The sequence below is a fragment of the Entelurus aequoreus genome, linkage group LG28, assembly GCF_033978785.1.
Source record: "Entelurus aequoreus isolate RoL-2023_Sb linkage group LG28, RoL_Eaeq_v1.1, whole genome shotgun sequence".
Taxonomy (NCBI): Eukaryota; Metazoa; Chordata; class Actinopteri; order Syngnathiformes; family Syngnathidae; genus Entelurus; species Entelurus aequoreus.
This window is the reverse complement of record NC_084758.1, coordinates 13698487-13720944: the sequence shown is the minus strand read 5'-3', so window position 1 is coordinate 13720944 and position 22458 is coordinate 13698487. Positions and strand designations below refer to the sequence as shown.

Sequence of the window (22458 nt, the reverse complement as noted above, 5' to 3'; positions counted from 1 at the left end):
CATAATGAACGTCTGTTTCTACACCGTTACACATATATATATATGTATATATATATATATATATATATATATATATATATATATATATATATATATATATATATATATATATATATATATATATATATATATATATATATATATATATTGATTTTATTATATAAATAAAAGAAATACTTGAATTTTAGTGTTCATTTATTTACACTTATACACTCACACACACACACACACACACACACACACACACACACACACACACACACACACACACACACACACACACACACACACACACACACAACACTCATCTACTCATTGTTGTACTTGAAAGTACAATGCTTTGTTAAGGGTTGAATTGTCCATCCTCTTTCTATTCTCTGTCACTATTTTTCTAACCATGCTGAACACCCTCTCTGATGATGCATGTGTGGCACAAAAGTGCTTTCATCAAATGCACGAGAGTGTGGAATCTTCCATCTCTCCCTAGCATGGCCCAAAACCGGTCAATCCTTGCTTCCTGGGGAAGATCTTCCCTGGCAAGCAATTGGTACTCCAGTACTTGTACCCGGAGGCTGGTCAGGTCCAATCGCAGCTGCGGCAGACCTTTTTTTTTGGGGGGCGTGGCTTCCAGCTCCGGCTGAATACCGGGAGTTTGTCGGGAGAAAATCTCTGTCGGGAGGTTGTCGGGAGAGGCGCTGAATATCGGGATTCTCCCGCTAAAAACGGGAGGGTTGGCAAGTACGACTGAACATGTGAGCAAATGTGCTGGGTCAAAAGTATACATACAGCATGCTTACATGTCCCTTGGCAAGTTTCACTGCAATAAGGCGCTTATGGTAGCCATCCACAAGCTTCTGCTTGAATTTTTGACCACTCCTCTTGACAAAATTGGTGCAGTTCAGCTAAATGTGTTGGTTTTCTGACATGGACTTGTTTCTTCAGCATTGTCCACACGTTTAAGTCAGGACTTTGGGAAGGCCATTCTAAAACCTTCATTCTAGCCTGATTTAGCCATTCCTTTACCACTTTTGATGTGTGTTTGGGGTCATTGTCCTGTTGGAACACCCAACTGCGCCCAAGATCCATTTTGATAGTAGGCTAATATAACTTATATTGACACTTACATTATGTGTTGTCTTTATTATAATACTTATATAAGACTTTTAAAGTCACTTTGATTGTAGGCTATTATAGCTAGTATAGACACTTATATCATGTGTTGCCTTCATTGTAACACTTATATAAGACTTTTAAAGTCATTTTGATAGTAGGCTAATATAGCTAATATAGACACTTCCATCATGTGTTGCCTTCATTATAACACTTATATAAGACTTTTAATTGTTTGCCGCTCCAGAAAGATTTTTTTTTTTGTATTTTTGGTCCATTATGGCTCTTTCAACATTTTGGGTTGCGAACCCCTGGGCTAAACTGACGGAGAGACGGAGTGGGGACCCCCTACTTATGTATCCTGTATAAAATGGTGTTTTAAACTAAAATGGTCCGAAAAGTACCTTTAGGGATGGGTACTGTTTACATTTAAACGATACGGTACCAATTCCCAGTAACTGGTGCCAGTACTTAACGGTGCCAATTTATGTACTTTTGATAAATATTGTTTTTCATAATTTCTTTTGCAACATTTTAAAATGACCCAATTATGATAAGTGCAGTCCAGTTTTTATATCTTGTTTTATTATACATTTCTGAACGTCAGCTACAGTTGTTAAGTCCAAGACGTTAGATGGCAGTGGTGTGAAGGCAGTGTTTATTCTTTTGTTGCGCCCTAAAAGGTGTTACTACTGTAAGTATTGTACCTATACACACCAGTGCATCTTAGTTGTTTTGATTCACAAATTTGGAGGTGTTCAAATCGCCATGTAAAATCGCGAATGCTAATCAGTAGCATGTCAATAGCAAAGCCAATGTATGCTAGCACATTTTTGGAAAAGTGGAGCCTTACTTAACTTAGGTTAGTGCATTTTTTAAAGTCAATTTCTTCGTTGGCATTTTAGATTGCAACATTACCTCGGGTTAGTTTGGCTGAGTCTGCTCTCAGTGCTGCTGGAGTGATCACAAAGTGCTGAAGTCGGCAATCAGAGATCGGTAGGACTGGCGGGATTTGGTACCCATCCTTGCCACCTTGCTACTGTGCAATAAGACAGTCAAATAGGTGGCAAATAGGGCGCTAATCACAGGCTAGCAACTAGCATGCTACTTGCTATCTGTTCTGCTAATCACTCTGTGGCGACTAGAACCCTAATTGCTAGCTATCTTAAATGATAACATGGATATACAAAACCCAAAACCACTGAAGTTGGCACTTTGTGTAAATGGTAAATAAAAACAGAATACAATGATTTGCAAATCCCTTTCCAACTCATATTCAATTGAATAGACTGCAAAGACAAGATACTTAATTGTAACGACCTGGTCGCATCGTGGTGCGCGATCGTTCTCCCAGGAATGCAGACGGCTTCGGACACAGCGTGCAGGTAGGACAATTATTTATTTAGGCAAATAAATCAGACAGGAAAAACAAAACTGTGCTCATAGCACGGAAGACAACAAACAAAGGGACTAGCGTGGGAGCTAGCAAGCAAAAATAACATAGCATGAAAGCTAGCAGGAATCAAAGTGGTCGTTAGCTGTTGCGTAAAAGCAAATTAGCAAGCCAAGGCCCGGGCAAAGACTAAATAGCCCTCTGATTAGCGCTCGGGCAACAGGTGCGCGTCCCGAACGCTAACCAGAGGCAGGTGAGCACAATCTGCATGGCAACAGAAACAAAAACAAGGTGCTGAAAACACACGTGACACTAAAAAGTAAACAAACTGTGATCCGGGCAGCGGATCCTAACACTTAATGTTCCAACTGAGAAACTTTATTTTTTTTTGCAAATAATCATTAACTTAGAATTTAATGGCAGCAACACATTGCAAAAAAAGTTGTCACAGGGGCATTTTTACCACTGTGTTACATGGCCTTTCCTTTTAACAACACCCAGTAAACGTTTGGGAACTGAGGAGACACATTTTTGAAGCTTTTCAGGTGGAATTCTTTCCCATTCTTGCTTGATGTACAGCTTAAGTTGTTCAACAGGCCGGGGGTCTCCGTTGTGGTATTTTAGGCTTCATAATGTGCCACTCATTTTCAATGGGAGACAGGTCTAGACTACAAGCAGGCCAGTTAGTACCCGCACTCTTTTACTATGAAGCCACGCTGTTGTCTCACATGGCTTGGCATTGTCTTGCTGAAATAAGCAGGGGCGTCCATGATAATGTTGCTTGGATGGCAACATATGTTGCTCCAAAACCTGTATGTACCTTTCAGCATTAATGGTGCCTTCACAGATGTGTAAGTTACCCATGCCCTGGGCACTAATACACCCCCATACCACCACAGATGCTGGCTTTTGAACTTTGCACCTATAACAATCCGGATGGTTATTTTCCTCTTTGTTCCGGAGGACACGACGTCCACAGTTTCCAAAAACAATTTGAAATGTGGACTCGTCAGACCACAGAACACTTTTCCACTTTGCATCAGTCCATCTTAGATGAGCTCGGGCCCAGCAAAGCCGGCGGCGTTTCTGGGTGTTGTTGATAAATGGATTTTGCTTTGCATAATAGAGTTTTAACTTGCACTTACAGATGTAGCGACCAACTGTCGTTACTGACAGTGATTTTCTGAAGTGTTCCTGAGTCCATGTGGTGATATCCTTTACACACTGATGTCGGTTTTTGATGCAGTACCGCCTGAGGGATCGAAGGTCCGTAATATCATCGCTTACGTGCAGTGATTTCTCCAGATTCTCTGAACCTTTTGATGATATTACAGACCGTAGATGGTGAAATACCTAAATTCCTTGCAATAGCTTGTTGAGAAATATTGTTCTTAAACTGTTGGACAATTTGCTCATGCATTTGTTCACAAAGTGGTGACCGTCGCCCCATCCTTGTTTGTGAATGACTGAGCATTTCATGGACGCTGCTTTTATACCCAATCATGGCACCCACCTGTTCCCAATTAGGCTGTTTACCTGTGGGTTGTTCCAAATAAATGTTTGATGAGCATTCCTCAACTTTCTCAGTCTTTTTTACCACTTGTGCCAGCTTTTCTGAAACATGTTGCAGGCATCAAATTCCAAATGAGCTAATATTTGCAAAAAATAAAGTTTTCCAGTTCAAACGTTAAGTATCTTGTCTTTGCAGTCTATTCAATTGAATATAAGTTGGCAAGGATTTGCAAATCATTGTATTCTGTTTTTATTTACCATTTACACAACATGACAACTTCACTGGTTTTGGGTTTTGTACTTGAAAAGTTATTTGGAGAACAAATCCAAACAAAAAATAAACTGTTTGTCCGCCACTAATCCAGTATCAAACACAAGACCAGGTGCTGGTTTGAGTGAAACATTTGCTGCTTTCTGCAACGATCCACGCAAGGTGTTTATTCAACCAGCGTCCACCTGCCGGCCACCGTCACGCCGACACCATTCCTAGCTGTCAGATGTGTCACGTATTAAACGTTCCGACGAATTTTAGCTGCGTACGGTGCAGGTTGTTACACGCCAGCAGCGCCACGCTTTTTTAATGAAGCAACGGACCATTGAAGTGCAGCTTTGCACTGCTGAGAGTGCGTTCAGTTTTTGTCAATCTATCAGAATTCACAGTCACCTGAACAGGATGAGGGTCACCGCACGAACTTTAGAAGGACGTTTTCATCGCCTTTTAGTTGTATTTGTCCAAAAAAATACTCAAGATTGGTTGGTATTATCGTTTTAAATTCAAATGCATTACGATAAACTCATGGTCTGACTGGCGCCAGCTCATTAGCTTAAACGCTAACATGAAAACAAGAGACATTAACATCTTTCCACCTTTAAGAAACAACTTACCCCAATCCATACGTATACAAACACATTAGTGTCTGTGCAAGATGTTCAAATGTGTACATTACATTTACAAGCTGTGCTCTCTTAGAAGCAGAGTGATCGTTCCATACTCTGTGTGTTCAAGGACCGCTGAACAGAGTAGGACGCCACAGCGCCCAGCCAGAAATATTAAATAAGAATAACAGATTTTATCTGTTACCCACTCTGCATTTTAAAAAACAATATTTAAAACAGTAAGAGCTTCGCCAATAAAAGCGATAAAGTACAAAAATTAAATCACTATTATTACACAAAACACGCAAACTAGTGGCTTTTCTAACAGCTATTAAAAGAAATAAGTTGGTCAAAATATTTTAGCGTGTGTAGTTTTTGAGTACATTCAACAATATACATTCAATAATAATGGAACCGTGATCATTTTGGTCACAATAATTGTGTTGTTACATTTTAATTTCGTTACATCCCTAGACGCGCGTATAGATTTAAAAAAGGCAAACAAAAATCGTACATATTGTAAATATAAACACAAATCTGTGTTATCATTAGTAACAAAATATATATTTTTTCTTACATTACCGTAAATTCTGGACTATAAGCTGCTACTTTTTTCCTTCGCTATGACTCTCGCGGCTTATAAAACGGTGTGGCTAGTTTATGGATTTTTCTTCGCTAACAGCCGCAATGTTTTGTGTTCAATAGTTTTCATTAAACCTAACAAACACACTGAAAAGGTGTGTTAATGTGTTTGCTATGCCGCCATTTTTTTCGACGAGTTTGCTCACTGCGGGTGTTGTGGGTTGAAAATGTACTTTGTATTTTCATGTCTTGAACTTGAAGTAAAATTGTCCATAGCGTTTCTGCTCGAAGGGATTCCTTCATTCATTACTTGAAGTTAGGGCTGGGGGATATATCGATATACTGGATATATCGCGGGTTTGTCTCTGTGCGATATAGAAAATGACTATATCGTGATATTCGAGTATACGTTCTCACGCAGTTGCTTTTAGCTGCGAGCATTACACTGCATGCGTTTCCCACTCTTTCTTGTCTCTCCTTCTCACAGACTTAAAACAAGCGCACCTTCTTACATACGTCACGTGTGCAACGTCACACGCTCCCGCGGAGCAGACAGGTAGCGACATGGTAACATTAGCTGTGATGCTAACGGTGCGGTGCGGGTGGTAATACAAGAGAGAGAAGGTGTGAATCTGGTAACAAAGGAAGGAAGAATTAATTCCCAAGAAAAACAGCACGGGGTCCATGTCTGCCGGTGGTTTGGCTTCAAGCGGGAAGATGTTGAACAATTATGCGGCAAAAGCGTTGCTACAAAAAGTAGCACCACTGCTAATGTGTAGCATCATTTGAAAAGTCACCCGCTAGAGAATAAGGAGTGCTTGAAACCCTGCATGTCAACATCTCCGTTCGGTGCCACACCAACAAAATGCCGAAGCAACTATTTCCAGATCAACACCGTATGAAAAAAATAGTCAACAACAGAAGGAGATAACGTCCGAAGGACCCTATCACATAGCGAAGGACATACACTGTTTGATTTCCTATTATGCAGCTCATTTTTATTTGACACTTATTGAAATATCTTGTGTGACATCATGCACAAAAGTGCACTTTATTTGTTTTAAACTATTGTAGTGGCGTTCTGCACTTTAATTTAGTGTTGTTTTGATATGTCATCTTAGTGACATCATGCAAAAAAGTGCACTCATAGCTTGTTTTAAAATGTCTCTGACAATCTTACACTTTCTGTTTTGGAAATGACATGAATGTTTGTGCCACTGCTTAATAACTGTTTAACAAATACACTTTGGGTAAATTGACTTACCGTATTTTTCGGAGTATAAGTCGCTCCGGAGTATACGTCGCACCGGCCGAAACTGCATAATAAAGAAGGGAAAAAACATATGTAAGTCGCACTGGAGTATAAGTCGCATTCTTTGGGGAAATGTATTTGATAAAACCCAAAACACCAAAAATAGACATTTTAAACGCAATTTAAAATAAATAAAGAATAGTGAACAACAGGCTGAATAAGTGTACGTTATATGACGCATAAATAACCAACTGAGAACATGCCTGGTATGTTAACGTAACATATTATGGTAAGAGACATTCAAATAACTATAACATATAGAACATCCATCCATCCATTTTCTACCGCTTATTCCCTTCGTCTGTCACTCCTAATCGCTAAATTCCATGAAATCTTATACGTCTAGTCCAGTGGTTCTTAACCTGGGTTTGATCGAACCCTAGGGGTTCGGTGAGTCGGCCTCAGGGGTTCGGGAGAGCCTCCACCGCGGAGGTCAAGACACACCCGACTCATCGTGTAAATAACAACTTTTCCCTATCGGCGTATTATGGATACCCCCAAACAATGTTCCCTCTAATTTTCCATATGCGTGGGCAAACACAAAAACTCCTTGAGCATTCAGGGGAGCACATGTGAGCGACGTCAGACGTGCACATTCACTGTGGCCACACCAGCAGCACACCTGTCCCAAACCTGACTAAATAACAAGTTAAATGTTTTATTCTTATAATCAAATGATCCATGAGATTATTTTATAATATAAGTGTTGTGGCCTACTTACAATGACAATAACAAAACATATTGTTTTTTCAGGAGCTGTGTACTAGTATTTTATGTCTGGGTGGGGGTCCTGCTTTGGAAATAATTTGTAGCCATTTCAGATATCGCATTTAGTTCCCACTTAAACATTCACATGTTGCACAATGAGATGTAAACATGGGATTCCTGTAACTTTCTGTCTGTAAAATATATCTTTATTAGTATTTCTTTAATATAATAACATAATTCCATGATTAATATTTATAAATTACGATTCAATTAAGAAAAAAAACATTTTATTTTTCACTAAAGAAGGGTTCGGTGAATAAGCATATGAAACTGGTGGGGTTTGGTACCTCCTACAAGGTTAAGAACCACTGGTCTAGTCTCTTACGTGAATGAGCTAAATAATATTATTTGATATTTTACGGTAATGTGTTAATAATTTCACACATAAGTCGCTCCTGAGTATAAGTCGCACCCCCGACCAAACTAAGAAAAAAACTGCGACTTATAGTCCGAAAAATACGGTAGTTGTGATTCCCCTCTCTGCATGAAAGTTTAAAATGAGCATATATTAATGCAGTATGAAGAAGAATGTTGTAATGTAGACACATAGAATCATCTTACTGCTGTGATTATATGCATCAAGTGTTCATTCAAGGCTAAGGCAAAATATCGAGATAATATATCGTATATCGTGACATGGCCAATAGGGATGATGTTTGATAAGAAATTATCGAGTTCGAGCCTATTATCGAATCTTTTTATCGAACCGATTCCTTATCGATTCTCTTATCAAGTCCAGATAGGTTGTTGTATATGGAAAAAAAAACACAATAATTGGTTTAACAAAAGCTCACTTTTATTATATAAGAAAACAATTTAATATAATAAATACATAAATATTGACCGTTACCCCCCTAAAAAAATAAAATAAAATAAATAAATATTGACTGTTGTTACCCAAAGTATATTAACTGGGATTTTTCAGAAAAACAAATATATACAGTAACACAGAAACAACCTGTCTCTGTGATCACTATAGGTGTATAAATAATAATATAGTGTTAAATAAAATCAGTCCCTTGGGCACAAAACTGAAAATAATACAGCTCTCCAAAAAGTGCAGTTCTGCTGCTATTTGACATAACTGTTTGTTATGATGCTTTGACATTTTTGCACTTTATTTCTTTATTGAAAGAAACTTCTATGATGAGAAAAGTTGTTTGTAAATGTGGTTACAAAGCTAAAAAATGAAAAGTTAAAGCTAAAAAAAGAAATACACTTTATTGAGTTAACATTATTTCTTTATAGGGGGAAAGATGTTATGAGCTAGGGCAGGGGTCGGCAACCTTTACCACTCAAAGAGTCATTTTGGCAAGTTTCACAAATTAAAGAATATAATGGGAGCCACAAAAAACAAAATTAAATTTAAAATGAAAAACACCGCATACAAAGCTTAAATTGCTTTGTGCTATGTTAACCAGGGGTCTCAGACACACGCACCGGCACGCACCTTAAAATGGAAATTTGATGTTAGTGCGGCCCGCGAGTTTTGAATGAATGGCGCTTGATAGCGTCATACTTGCCAATCCACTCATTAATTCCGGGAGACTCCCGAATATCAGGTCGTGATGGCACTGCTTTTGGCACCCTCTACAGTCTGCCCAAACAGTGTACCTGTTCGACCACATGTAGAATGCAGCTTCAGCTTGCTCACGTAAGTGACAGCAAGGCGTACTACTTCAACAGCCACACAGCTTACACTGACGGTAGCCGTACAAAAACAACTTTAACACTGTTACGTTACAAATATGCGCCACACTTTGAACCCACACCAAAAAAGAATGACAAACACATTTCTGGAGAACATCTGCACTGTAACACAACATAAACACAACACAACAAATACCCAGAATCCCATGCAGCCCTAACTCTTCCGCTCAACCGACGCACGGAGGGGGGAGGGTTGATGTGTGGGGGGGTTTGGTGGTAGCAGGGGTGTATAATCTAGACCGGAAGAGTTAGGGCTGCATGGGATTCTGGGTATTGGTTGTGTTGTGTTACACTACCGTCAGTGTAAGCTGTGTGGCTGATGAGTAAGTATGCTTTGCTGTCTCCTATGTGTGCAAGTAAAAGCTACATACAACATGTGGCCGGGCTGGCACGCTGTTTGTAAATGCTGTAGAGGACAATTACTGCAGTGCATTTAGGGCACGCCCTTTATTTAGTAATTAGAGTGAAAATAGGATTATAATTGCCCTTGAAGTTTTCTTAGAGAGGCACTGAGATCCACAAGTCTCCTGGTAAAATCGGGGGTCGGCAAGTATGCAGCTGAGCCGCATCAGAGTGGTCAAAGAGCCGCATGCGGCTCCGGAGCCGCGGGTTGCCGACCCCTGAGCTAGGGAATATAACAACTACATTACCCAGCATGCAACGGGAGTGACGAGCATGCACGGTAGCCCCGAAAAGTGTTGTTACATGTCGTCACCCAAGAATGAAGTTATGAGCACGCTGTGAAAGTAAACGTCAAGAACTCAGCCAACACGCCTCGTCTGCATTATTTATAATTAGACATACAACACAAATACAGTGTGATTTTGTTTTGTTTACAAGGAAAGAAAAACAAAAGTTAAAAAAGGGAGATATGTTGTATATATATGTATGTGCTTTAAGAATGTTGCGACAGCTGCAGTAAAGGAGGTGCGTTGCTAGCCTGGTTGCTATGTTTCCGCTTGGTCGTAAAAGTGTTCGTCATTGTTTGTAGTCTGCTCAAATCTCTCAGTAAAGTTATTCATTGGATTATACCTTTTGTTTTGAACTTTATTACACCTTGGAGCGCTTTTTCCCGTCCATTTTTTTCCTGCTTTCGCTATCTGCGCCTAATGACTGTGTTATGATCCGCTGCCCGGATCATATTTCTGTTTACGTTTTCTAGTCACTTGTGTTTTTCTGTTAGTCTTGATCTCTTTCTAGTTCCTGTTTATGCATCTCTGAGTTTGGTTACCATAGTAACTGATTACTTTCACCTGTCGCGGGTGTTCCCGACGCGCACCTGTTTTTCATTACTGTCCATTATATAAGCCTGCCTTTCCATTCAGTCTGTCTTGCATCGTAGTTTGTGTTCACACAACAGTTGACGACTTTGGTTTCCTGCTCTTTAGCGACTAGTTTTCACACTAGGCTATTTTGGCTTGCTAGCTCCCACGCTAGACTTTTAGTTTTGTACTTTAAGTGCTATGAGCACGTGTTTATTGGTTCCTGTCTGATTTAAGCTTTAATAAATCAATTCTTTACCTGCAAGCTGTGTCCAAAGCCCGATCTGCATCCCTGGGAGAACGAACACCCGCACCATGCGACCCGGTCGTCACAGACTGAGCTACGTGACGTCATTTCTTTTAATGTCTCACGGGGCATTTCTGGTCGGGGCGGGATTCGTTCCGAGGGATTCGAATAAAGAACCAACTCTTTTTCTTTACTATAGTGGTCTCGATAACGGGTACCGGTTCTCAAAAAGGGATTCGAGTCCGAGAACTCGGTTCTTTTCTTATCGAACAACCGGGAAAACCGGTTTCGAGTATCATCCCTATGGCCTAAAAATATTGAGATATTAATAAAAAGCCATATCGCCCAGCCCTACTTGAAGCGACGTTTGTAAGTTCAACAATATAACTAAAACAATTCTTACTTACTAAATCGTCCCATGTGTGATGTCTGTAGGAGCGTTTTCACGCATATTTGTACGTGCTATCGTAATGTAATAAAGCTGGCGTTGTTAGTATTAGGTTTTCACGCATATTTGTACGTGCTATCGTAATGTAATAAAGCTGGCGTCGTTAGTATTAGCTAATATGCTAACACGTTTACGAGTGTCTGTGTTAGTATTATTAATGGCATTCTTTTTGTATTGTTTGTGTCTCACAAACTCTTCAGTGAATTCACCGAAACGTCACTGTGTAGTTATTGAGTCTGTTTAGGTGATTGTAGAGCGAGCTTACTCGGCTAGTGGGCCCATGTTGATGACTTCTGTTTTGTTTGATCAGCCGTTTTACTGCCGTATTACAGACATGTTTGTATATAATCCTGCCATAATCCGATCCTGTTTTCTGATATCGTACAGAAATTCAACATCAATGAGAATATATGCAAGCATAATAGAAGCCACCAGTCATCCACCTCCACTGTCCACGTGCAACATGTTGTAACGCACGTACATTCTGTGGCGCGGAGTGAGCCGACGACGTGCAGACGTGCCTCCTTAAGATCTTCGGCCACGCGTGAAGACGAGTCAAGTCGGGCTCGGGAGGCGAGTTGTTCAGCTGGCGTTTCGCAAGCCAGCGTCAAGCCTTCACGGTACGGCAGCAAGTAAAACAAAGGAGAGGTCAAGATGACGTTTGCTCTTAGCAAGGAGATAGAAAAAAAGTAGACGACATGACAAGTTAATGTGAAAGTTGTGTTTTTTTGTGAATAAAACAAACACCTGCGTGAAGTGGGCCCCCTTATCACTGCAATGATCAAAATAACACTGCCATTTATTTGTGCTACTATTTTTTCGGGGGTCTATTATAGTTTTTATGTACAAAACCCAAAACCAGTGAAGTTGGCACGTTGTGTAAATGGTAAATAAAAACACAATACAATGATTTGAAAATCCTTTTCAACGTATATTCAATTGAATGGACTGCAAAGACAAGATATTTAACGTTAGAACCGGAAAACTTTATTTTTTTGCAAATATTAGCTCATTTGGAATTTGATGCCTGCAACATGTTTCAAAAAAGCTGGCACAAGTGGCAAAAAAGACTGAGAAAGTTGAGGAATGCTCATCAAACACTTATTTGCAACATCCCACAGGTGAACAGGCTAATTGGGAACAGGTGGGTGCCATGATTGGGTATAAAAGCAGCTTCCATGAAATGCTCAGTCATTCACAAACAGGGATGGGGCCAGGGTCACCACTTTGTGAACAAATGCGTGAGCAAATTGTCCAACAGTTTAAGAACAACATTTCTCAACGAGCTATTGCAAGGAATTTAGGTATTTCACCATCTACGGTCTGTAATATCATCAAAAGGTTCAGAGAATCTGGAGAAATCACTGCACGTAAGCGATGACATTACGGACCTTCGATCCCTCAGGCGGTACTGCATCAAAAACCGACATCAGTGTGTAAAGGATATCACCACATGGACTCAGGAACACTTCAGAAAATCACTGTCAGTAACGACAGTTGGTTGCTACATCTGTAAGTGCAAGTTAAAACTCTATTATGCAAAGCCAAAGCCATTTATCAACAACACCCAGAAACGCAGCTGGCTTTGCTGGGCCCAAGCTCATCTAAGATGGATTGATGCAAAGTGGAAAAGTGTTCTGTGTTCTGACGAGTCCACATTTCAAATTAATGTTGGAAACTGTGGACGTCGTGTCTTCCGAACCAAAGCGGAAAAGAACCATCCGGGTTGTTCTAGGCGCAAAGTTTCAAAGCCAGCATCTGTGATGGTATAGGGGTGTATTAGTGCCCAAGGCATGGGTAACTTACACATCTGTGAAGGCACCATTAATGCTGAAAGGTACATACAGGTTTCGGAGCAACATATGTTGCCATCCAGGCAACGTTATCATGGACGCCCCTGCTTATTACAGCAAGACAAGGCCAAGCCACGTGTTACAACAGCGTGGCTTCATAGTAAAAGAGTGCGGGTACTAGACTGGCCTGCCTGTAGTCCAGACCTGTCTCCCATTGAAAATGTGTGGCACAATATGAAGCCTAAAATACCACAACGGAGACCCCCGGACTGTTGAACAACTTAAGCTGTACATCAAGCAAGAATGGGAAAGTATTCCACCTGAAAAGCTTCAAAAATGTGTCTCCTCAGTTCCTAAACGTTTACTGAGTGTTGTTAAAAGGAAAGGCCATGTAACACAGTGGTAAAAATGCCCCTGTGACAACTGTTTTGCAATGTGTTGCTGCCATTAAAGGCCTACTGAAAGCCACTACTACCGACCATGCAGTCTGATAGTTTATATATCAATGATGAAATCTTAACATTGAAACACATGCCAATACGGCCGGGTTAACTTATAAAGTGCAATTTTAAAATTCCTGCCACACTTCCGGTTGAAAATCTCCTTTGGATATGATTTATGCGCGTGACGTCATAAAATGCACGGAAGTGTTTGGGCCCTATTGGACACAATACACAAAGCTCTGTTTTCTTCGACAAAATTCCACAGTATTCTGGACATCTGTGTTGGTGAATCTTTTGCAATTTGTTTAATGAACAATGGAGGCTGCAAAGAAGAACGTTGTAGGTGGGATCGATCGGTGTCTTAGCGGCTAAGTACAATACTTACAGCAACACAACAAGGACTACTTACCCTGATAGAAGACGCCTAGCTGATGCTTGCCGCCAAACCCACGGATGAAGTCCTTCGTCGCGCCGTTGATCGCTGGAACGCAGGTGAGCACGGCTGTTGATGGGAAGATGAGGGCTGGCTGGCGTAGGTGGAGCGCTAATGTTTTATCATAGTTCTGTGAGTTCCGGCTGCTAAGTTGCTAAATTAGCCTTAGCGTCATTAGCAACAGCATTGTTAAGCCTTACCAGGCTGAGAATTTTGAACCGTGTAGTTACATGTACATGGTTTAATAGTATTTTTGCTCTTCTGTCTATCCTTCCAGTCAGGGGTTTATTTATTTTGTTTCTATCTTCATTTGAGAACGATGCTAGCACGTTAGCTCAGTAGCTAAGTGTGTCACCGATGTATTGTCTTGGAGATAAAAGTCACTTTAAATGTCCATTTCGCGTGCTCGACTCTCATTTTCAAGAGGATATAGTATCCGAGGTGGTTTAAAATACAAATCCGTGATACACAACAGAAAAAGGAGAGAGTACATAGTTCTGTGAGTTCCGGTTGCTAAGTTGCTAAATTAGCCTTAGTGTCGTTAGCAACAGCATTGTTAAGCCTTACCAGGCTGAGAATTTTGAACCGTGTAGTTACATGTACATGGTTTAATAGTATTTTTGCTCTTCTGTCTATCCTTCCAGTCAGGGGTTTATTTATTTTGTTTCTATCTTCATTTGAGAACGATGCTAGCACGTTAGCTCAGTAGCTAAGTGTGTCACCGATGTATTGTCTTGGAGATAAAAGTCACTTTAAATGTCCATTTTGCGTGCTCGACTCTCATTTTCAAGAGAGTCCAGTGTCGTTAGCAACAGCATTGTTAAAATACAAATCCGTGATACACAATAGATAAAGGAGAGAGTACATAGTTCTGTGAGTTCCGGTTGCTAAGTTGCTAAATTAGCCTTAGTGTCGTTAGCAACAGCATTGTTAAGCCTTACCAGGCTGAGAATTTTGAACCGTGTAGTTACATGTACATGGTTTAATAGTATTTTTGCTCTTCTGTCCATCCTTCCAGTCAGGGGTTTATTTATTTTGTTTCTATCTTCATTTGAGAACGATGCTAGCACGTTAGCTCAGTAGCTAAGTGTGTCACCGATGTATTGTCTTGGATATAAAAGTCACTTTAAAGGCCTACTGAAACCCACTACTACCGACCACGCAGTCTGATAGTTTATATATCAATGATGAAATCTTAACATTATAACACATGCCAATACGGCCGGGTTAACTTATAAAGTGACATTTTAAATTTGCCGCTAAACTTCCGGTTCGAAACGCCTCTGAGGATGACGTATGCGCGTGACGTAGACCGGCGAACACGGGTGTGCCTTCCACATTGAAGCCAATACGAAAAAGCTGTTTTCATTTCATAATTCCACAGTATTCTGGACATCTGTGTTCGTGAATCTGTTTCAATCATGTTCATTGCATTATGGAGAAGGAAGCCGAGCAAGCAAAGAAGAAAGTTGTCGGTGCGAAATGGACGTATTTTTCGAACGTAGTCAGCCACAACAGTACACAGCCGGCGCTTCTTTGTTTACATTCCCGAAAGATGCAGTCAAGATGGAAGAACTCGGATAACAGAGACTCTAACCAGGAGGACTTTTGACTTGGATACACAGACGCCTGTAGAGAACTGGGACAACACAGACTCTTACCAGGATTACTTTGATTTGGATGACAAAGACGCAGACGTGCTACTGTGAGTATGCAGCTTTGGCTTTTTTTTGCGTATGTACGTAACTTTTTTAAAATATATAAGCTTTATGAACCTTGGGTTAGGTGAACGGTCTTTTGGGCTGAGTGATTGTGTGTGTTGATCAGGTGTTTGAATTGTATTGGCGTGTTCTATGGAGCTAGGAGCTAGCAGAGGAGCTAGGAGCTAGCATAACACGTACCGTACCGTACGTGCGCGTCACGTACGTAACTTTTTAAAAATATATAAGCTTTATGAACCTTGGGTTAGGTGAACGGTCTTTTGGGCTGAGTGATTGTGTGTGTTGATCAGGTGTTTGAATTGTATTGGCGTGTTCTATGGAGCTAGGAGCTAGCAGAGGAGCTAGGAGCTAGCATAACACGTACCGTACCGTACATGCGCGTCACGTACGTAACTTTTTAAAAATATATAAGCTTTATGAACCTTGGGTTAGGTGAACGGTCTTTTGGGCTGAGTGATTGTGTGTGTTGATCAGGTGTTTGAATTGTATTGGCGTGTTCTATGGAGCTAGGAGCTAGCAGAGGAGCTAGGAGCTAGCAAAACAAACACGCAGGTGTTATTATGCAGGATTAATTTGTGGCATATTAAATATAAGCCTGGTTGTGTTGTGGCTAATAGAGTATATATATGTCTTGTGTTTATTTACTGTTGTAGTCATTCCCAGCTGAATATCAGGTACCGTGAGTATGCAGCCTTGGCTGCTAAACATTCGATAACTTGACCGTATGTGCGCGTCACGTACGTAACTTTTAAAAAATATATAAACTTTATGAACCTTGGGTTAGGTAAACGGTCTTTTGGGCTGAGTGATTGTGTGTGTTGATCAGGTGTTTGAATTGTATTGGCGTGTTCTATGGAGCTAGGAGCTAGCAGAGGAGCTAGGAGCTAGGAGCTAGCATAACAAACACGCAGGTGTTTTTATGCAGGATTAATTTGTGGCATATTAAATATAAGCCTGGTTGTGTTGTGGCTATTAGAGTATATATATGTCTTGTGTTTCTTTACTGTTGTAGTCATCAACAAGATGAGGGCTGGCTGGCGTAGGTGGAGCGCTAATGTTTTATCATAGTTCTGTGAGTTCCGGCTGCTAAGTTGCTAAATTAGCCTTAGTGTCGTTAGCAACAGCATTGTTAAGCCTTACCAGGCTGAGAATTTTGAACCGTGTAGTTACATGTACATGGTTTAATAGTATTTTTGCTCTTCTGTCTATCCTTCCAGTCAGGGGTTTATTTATTTTGTTTCTATCTTCATTTGAGAACGATGCTAGCACGTTAGCTCAGTAGCTAAGTGTGTCACCGATGTATTGTCTTGGAGATAAAAGTCACCTTAAATGTCCATTTCGCGTGCTCGACTCTCATTTTTAAGAGTATATAGTATCTGAGGTGGTTTGAAATACAAATCTGTGATCTACAATAGAAAAAGGAGAGAGTGTGGAATCCAATGAGCCAGCTTGTACCTAAGTTACGGTCAGAGCGAAAAAAGATACGTCCATCACTGCCTCTCAAGTCCTTCACTGTAACGTTCCTCATCTACGAATCTTTCATCCTCGCTCAAATTAATGGGGTAATCGTCACTTTCTTGGTCCGAATCTCTCTCGCTCCATTGTAAACAATGGGGAATTGTGAGGAATACTAGCTCCTGTGACGTCACGATACTTCCGGTACAGGCAAGGCTTTTTTTATCAGCGAGCAAAAGTTGCGAACTTTATCGTCGATTTTCTCTACTAAATCCTTTCAGCAAAAATATGGCAATATCGCGAAATGATCAAGTATGACACATAGAATGGATCCGCTATTCCCGTTTAAATAAAAAAAAATCATTTCAGTAGGCCTTTAAATTCTAAGTTAATGGTTATTTGCAAAACAAAATTAAGTTTCTCAGTTGGAACATTAAGTATCTTGTCTTTGCAGTCTATTCAAATGAATATCGGTTGAAAAGGATTTGCAAATCATTGTATTCTGTTTTTATTTACCATTTACACAACATGCCAACTTCACTGGTTTTGGGTTTTGTAGTTTTTATGTAATTAACGTGTCATCTCTTCAAACGACATACAAAAAGATCAAATAAATACATTTCTACAGCACAAACAAATGGCAGTGTTATGTTAATATTTGCAATGATAAGGGGGGCCATCTTCACACAGGTGTTTGTTTTATGTATTTAAAAAAAAAACATGACACTGCACTGTTTATTCCGTTATACATTACATTTTATTCACACCTGCCCTTAAGCCCATCCCAGCATACAAAAAAATGAAGCGTGCATTTTTCCAACTAGCTTAATTTCTGGGCTCTAACACCTTCATTTTATTATCAATAATTTTTAACAACCACAGAAGACTCCTCTAAAAGACTGCAAGTGCCCCCTGGGCTGGACTTTTAATATCACTCACCAAATGCCTCTTTTATTTAGTCCAAACAACCCACCTGGTGCTAGATGGGGGCCATGCTTAAAATAAAAGCTGAAATTAGTATTTTAGGAATGCACTATATAGCAGGTAATAAAAAAACTAGCAAATGGATAGTTGTATTAAAGAAGTACTTTTTTCTAACTATGCTATATAATGTTACATTGCCAGCTTGTTAAAATATGTCCTTTCAGTCTTCTGATTTGCTTTGATTTAGCGTTAAAGCGGTCTTACCTCAAGCCACAACACGACAGCTCCCTCTAGTGTTCATCCACAGGAAACGTTCCATTCCTTTGGTCCCGCCTCCTCTCCAATCCTTTTGGTTCAGTCGTTAGGACACGTCACTACTGGACCTTTCCGTTCATAACCAACTCCTTTTTTATTTCCTTTTTGTATTATTGTTACTTAATTAAACAGTTCTTCTATTTTGATGTTGTAAATACAATTGTTTGAGGAAAACAACCCGGAAGCATAGCTCATGTACATTTAGCACAAATATTGTCATTACAGTATAAGCCATAGCTATGGTACAAGATAGCTGTTAGCTGTTAGGAAGCTTAGTTTCTTACTTGTTGTCCGTGGAAGCAGCCCGACTTGAAACATTCGACGACGTAAAACTCTTGAGACGTGACAACGGTGTCGCTTAACAAGTGTTAACGTCGGTTTGGTTTTGTTGCCCGGGATTTGGGTTTCAAACGGAGTGACGTCACATCCGGGTAGTGCGCGCTACCAGTACCAATATTAATATCAGTGTTAAAGTGATACTAGCATGACAGTATCGATGTTTTGTGATTTTGTACTATCATCATCATCATCAGCCATTGTCAGTCCACTGCTGGACGAAAGCCTCAGCATGTTTCTGCCATAGTGAACGATCTCTAGCTGCTCCCTGCCACTGCACTGTTCCCCAATATTTGTCTATCTCATCTCGCCATCTCACTCTTGGTCTTCCTCTATTTCTGCTCCCATCCATGGGTCTCCATGATGTCATTAGGGAAGTCCATCTATTATCTGTTCTACTGATATGTCCAGCCCACTTCCACTTACTGAATTTGATAGTTCTCATAATGTCTTGGACTTGCGTTTGTTTTCTCACCCATTCATTTGTTTTTCTGTCTTTATATGTGATTCCGAGCATATTTCTTTCCATGTTGTGTTGTGCTGCTGCTATTTTCTTTTCCATTTTATTTGACAATGCCCAGGTTTCAGCTCCATATGTCATGGTTGGTAACACGCATTGATTAAAGACCTTTCTTTTTAGGCTTAACGGTATTTCTCCTCTCATGATGTTGCTCAGTTTTCCATATTGGCACCAGCCCAATCTGATTCTCCTCCCTATCTCCTGTTCTTGACTCTTTTCTTTCAGGCTAAATCTCTGCCCCAGATAGATATATTCATTAACTTCATCAATTTCATTTCCATTAACAGTCACAGGTCCATGAGGTACCATGGAATTTGCCATAACTTTTGTTTTTTTCATATTCATTTTCAATCCACAACATTTGCTGGCATTTGCAAGGTCTTTAAGCATATCTTCCACTTCACTGATTTGCTCTCCCAAGACAACAATGTCATCTGCAAATCTCAGATGATTAAATTTGTCTCCGTTGATATCAACTCCTTTATCCTCCCACTCCAGAGAGATTTTGTACTATATAGTTTATTTTAAGTTGTAAGTCTCGTCTCAAAACATACTTTTATTTTCTTTTAAATCAGCTTGAGTCATCTGGTTCTTTCTGTCTTCTATTGTTTTATTCTATTTTATTGATTAGTTTTGACTTATTATGGTGTTTTTGTTTGATCATTTTATCTAATAATATTTTAAATACTTTTAATTGAATAACTTTTTAAATTTAGGTACTGCACTTGTAAACAGTTTGGTAAGAGTGCTATAAAAATTAAGTGGATTTTGATTTTGCCCAAACAATTGTATGTATTCAAATTGAATAGTTGTATTGTTTGATATTTTTCATAAAAAGTTATATATATATATATATATATATATATATATATATATATATATATATATATATATATATATATATATATATATATATATATATCCATCCATCCATCCATCCTCTTCCGCTTATCCGAGGTCGGGTCGCGGGGGCAGCAGCCTAAGCAGGGAAGCCCAGACTTCCCTCTCCCCAGCCACTTCGTCCAGCTATATATATATATATATATATATATATATATATATATATATATATATATATATATATATATATATATATATATATATATATATATATATATATACAATAACTAAATAATTTATTTCGTTATTTTTCTTAACTCATTATTACTTTTGCACCTGTTTCACAAAAATATGCCTTGTCCTCCAACATTGTTTTTTCTCCCACAAAGAACATGTAAACATTACAAAGTAGATAAACAATGCCTATAATAAATGTAATAAGAGAAAAAAAATAAAAGGGGAAACTACAATACAAAAAAAAACCTCCCATCTCTACATTTGCTTATGCATATACAGTACATCCATGAAATCATACTCCCCCTAATTGTAAACAATATCACATTATTTCATACTTTATGCTTACCTTTACATATAATATTGACCTACATCCGATATACATACGTCATCTTTATTCATTGTATTACAGAAATTTTCTGGATAAAACTTTTTAAATATTTTCTTTTTTATCTCCATTACGAAATGTTGATTTGTGTATTAATATTGTTTAATTTACTGTTTGTGAAGTGTTATTTTGCCGAAAATATTTGTCCCGCTTTTTTCTAATTGTAATCATGATAAACACATTTATATAAAGACATTTAATGAGCTTCTAGAGCACAGGTGTCAAACTCAACGCACGGGGGCCAAATCTGCGCCGCCACATTATTTTATGTGGCCCGCGAAAGCCTGAAAAAATGATGCATGAATAAAATGATTAATATTTTCTTACTAAATATATTTGTTCTTTCCCTTTTGACATTAAAAATTATGTACCACATGCAATTGTATATCTTTGAAATGTCAAAATATTATATTATCATGTATTCCAAAAATATTTTTTGTTAAATTAAAGATAAATACTGTACTTAAATATCTGCTTAACTTATGATTTCAAAACAAATGATCAATCAAATTGACAATAGATTTCACGGTTAAAATCCGCCGACTGAGTAAAATCAAGTTTGGTACTGTTTTTTCCATTTACAGTAAGACACTAAAACATAAATATATATATATATATATATATATATATATATATATATATATATATATATATATATATATATATATATATATATATATATACATATACATATATATATATATATATACATATACATATACATATATATATATATATATATATACATATACATATATATATATATATATATATATATATATATATATATATATATATATATATATATATATATATATATATATATATATATATATATATATATATATATATATATATATTGAAACAAGATTTTAGGGTAAAAAACAAAAACTGGCAGCTCTGTTGCTTGAATTTTACAGCTAAAACAGTGGTATTGTTTCTCCATTCCATTCCATTTATTCGATTTTTTATATGCTGTAAAAACCCACTGCTTTTACTGTAAAAATCTGGTTACTCAGCTGCCAGTTTTTAATGTAAAATAAAAAAACAATTTTGGGGCTTATGTAAAAAAAAAAATAATTGTTAATTATATATACTGTACACACATATATATATATATATATACATATATTGTGGAGCATCACAATACCTCCGAACAGGTGAGACTGGGCAGAGGGCCAGCCATCACAGTGAAAGCATGCACCAGGGGGTCAAACTACGCCACTCTTTAGGTGTGGTCATTGAAGGGAAGTACATCCCTAATTTTATCCTCAATCAGGCTGATGTGTGGCCACCTGCCCCAAGGCAGCTGTGTCAGGTTGGCAATCACTGTGTTTGAGTTAAATAGCACCTCAGTGTTTGACTCATTGTGTGGCTGGGAAAGGTCTGCTTCCATTGGCCGGTAAGTGTGTTGCGCCACTGAAATATAGTTTGTAAATTAGTCTGCTAAATGTGTAAGATATTTGATTCATTGAATGCTGTGGTTTATTGAACTTTGCACTGATCATAGTTTTCTCTGCTATATGTTCCAGGAGACATGATCAAGACATGGAAAAAGTGACAATTTGTTTGTTTCAATGGAAGCCCCAATCGGGAGAACATTAAGTTAACCTTTATTCAGAAAACCGACTGAATAAAACAACGCTGCAGCGTTTGAACTTTAAACAGAACTGTCTCTGGGAGGTTGGTTTGTGACCGCACATCACAAATTGGTGGAGAATGCAGGTATAGAAGACCCTCCCCAACCACATTATGGAGCAAGCAATAAGGGCAATCCTGCAAAGCCAGGCCGAGTTGCAGAATGCGATGAAGGAACTGCTCAAGAAGGTCGACAAA

The 22458-nt window shown here is 38.8% G+C and overlaps 1 long non-coding RNA gene across 1 annotated transcript; it reads right to left on the bottom strand.

The window, feature by feature from the left end:
• Window positions 1-6736: 6736 nt before the first annotated feature.
• Window positions 6737-18708, bottom strand: LOC133645021 (uncharacterized). Its single transcript, XR_009824871.1, has 4 exons — window positions 18589-18708; window positions 18254-18335; window positions 11702-11833; window positions 6737-6789 (listed from the first exon to the last, which is right to left on the bottom strand). It is a non-coding gene; the product is annotated as an uncharacterized LOC133645021 (long non-coding RNA).
• Window positions 18709-22458: the final 3750 nt, after the last annotated feature.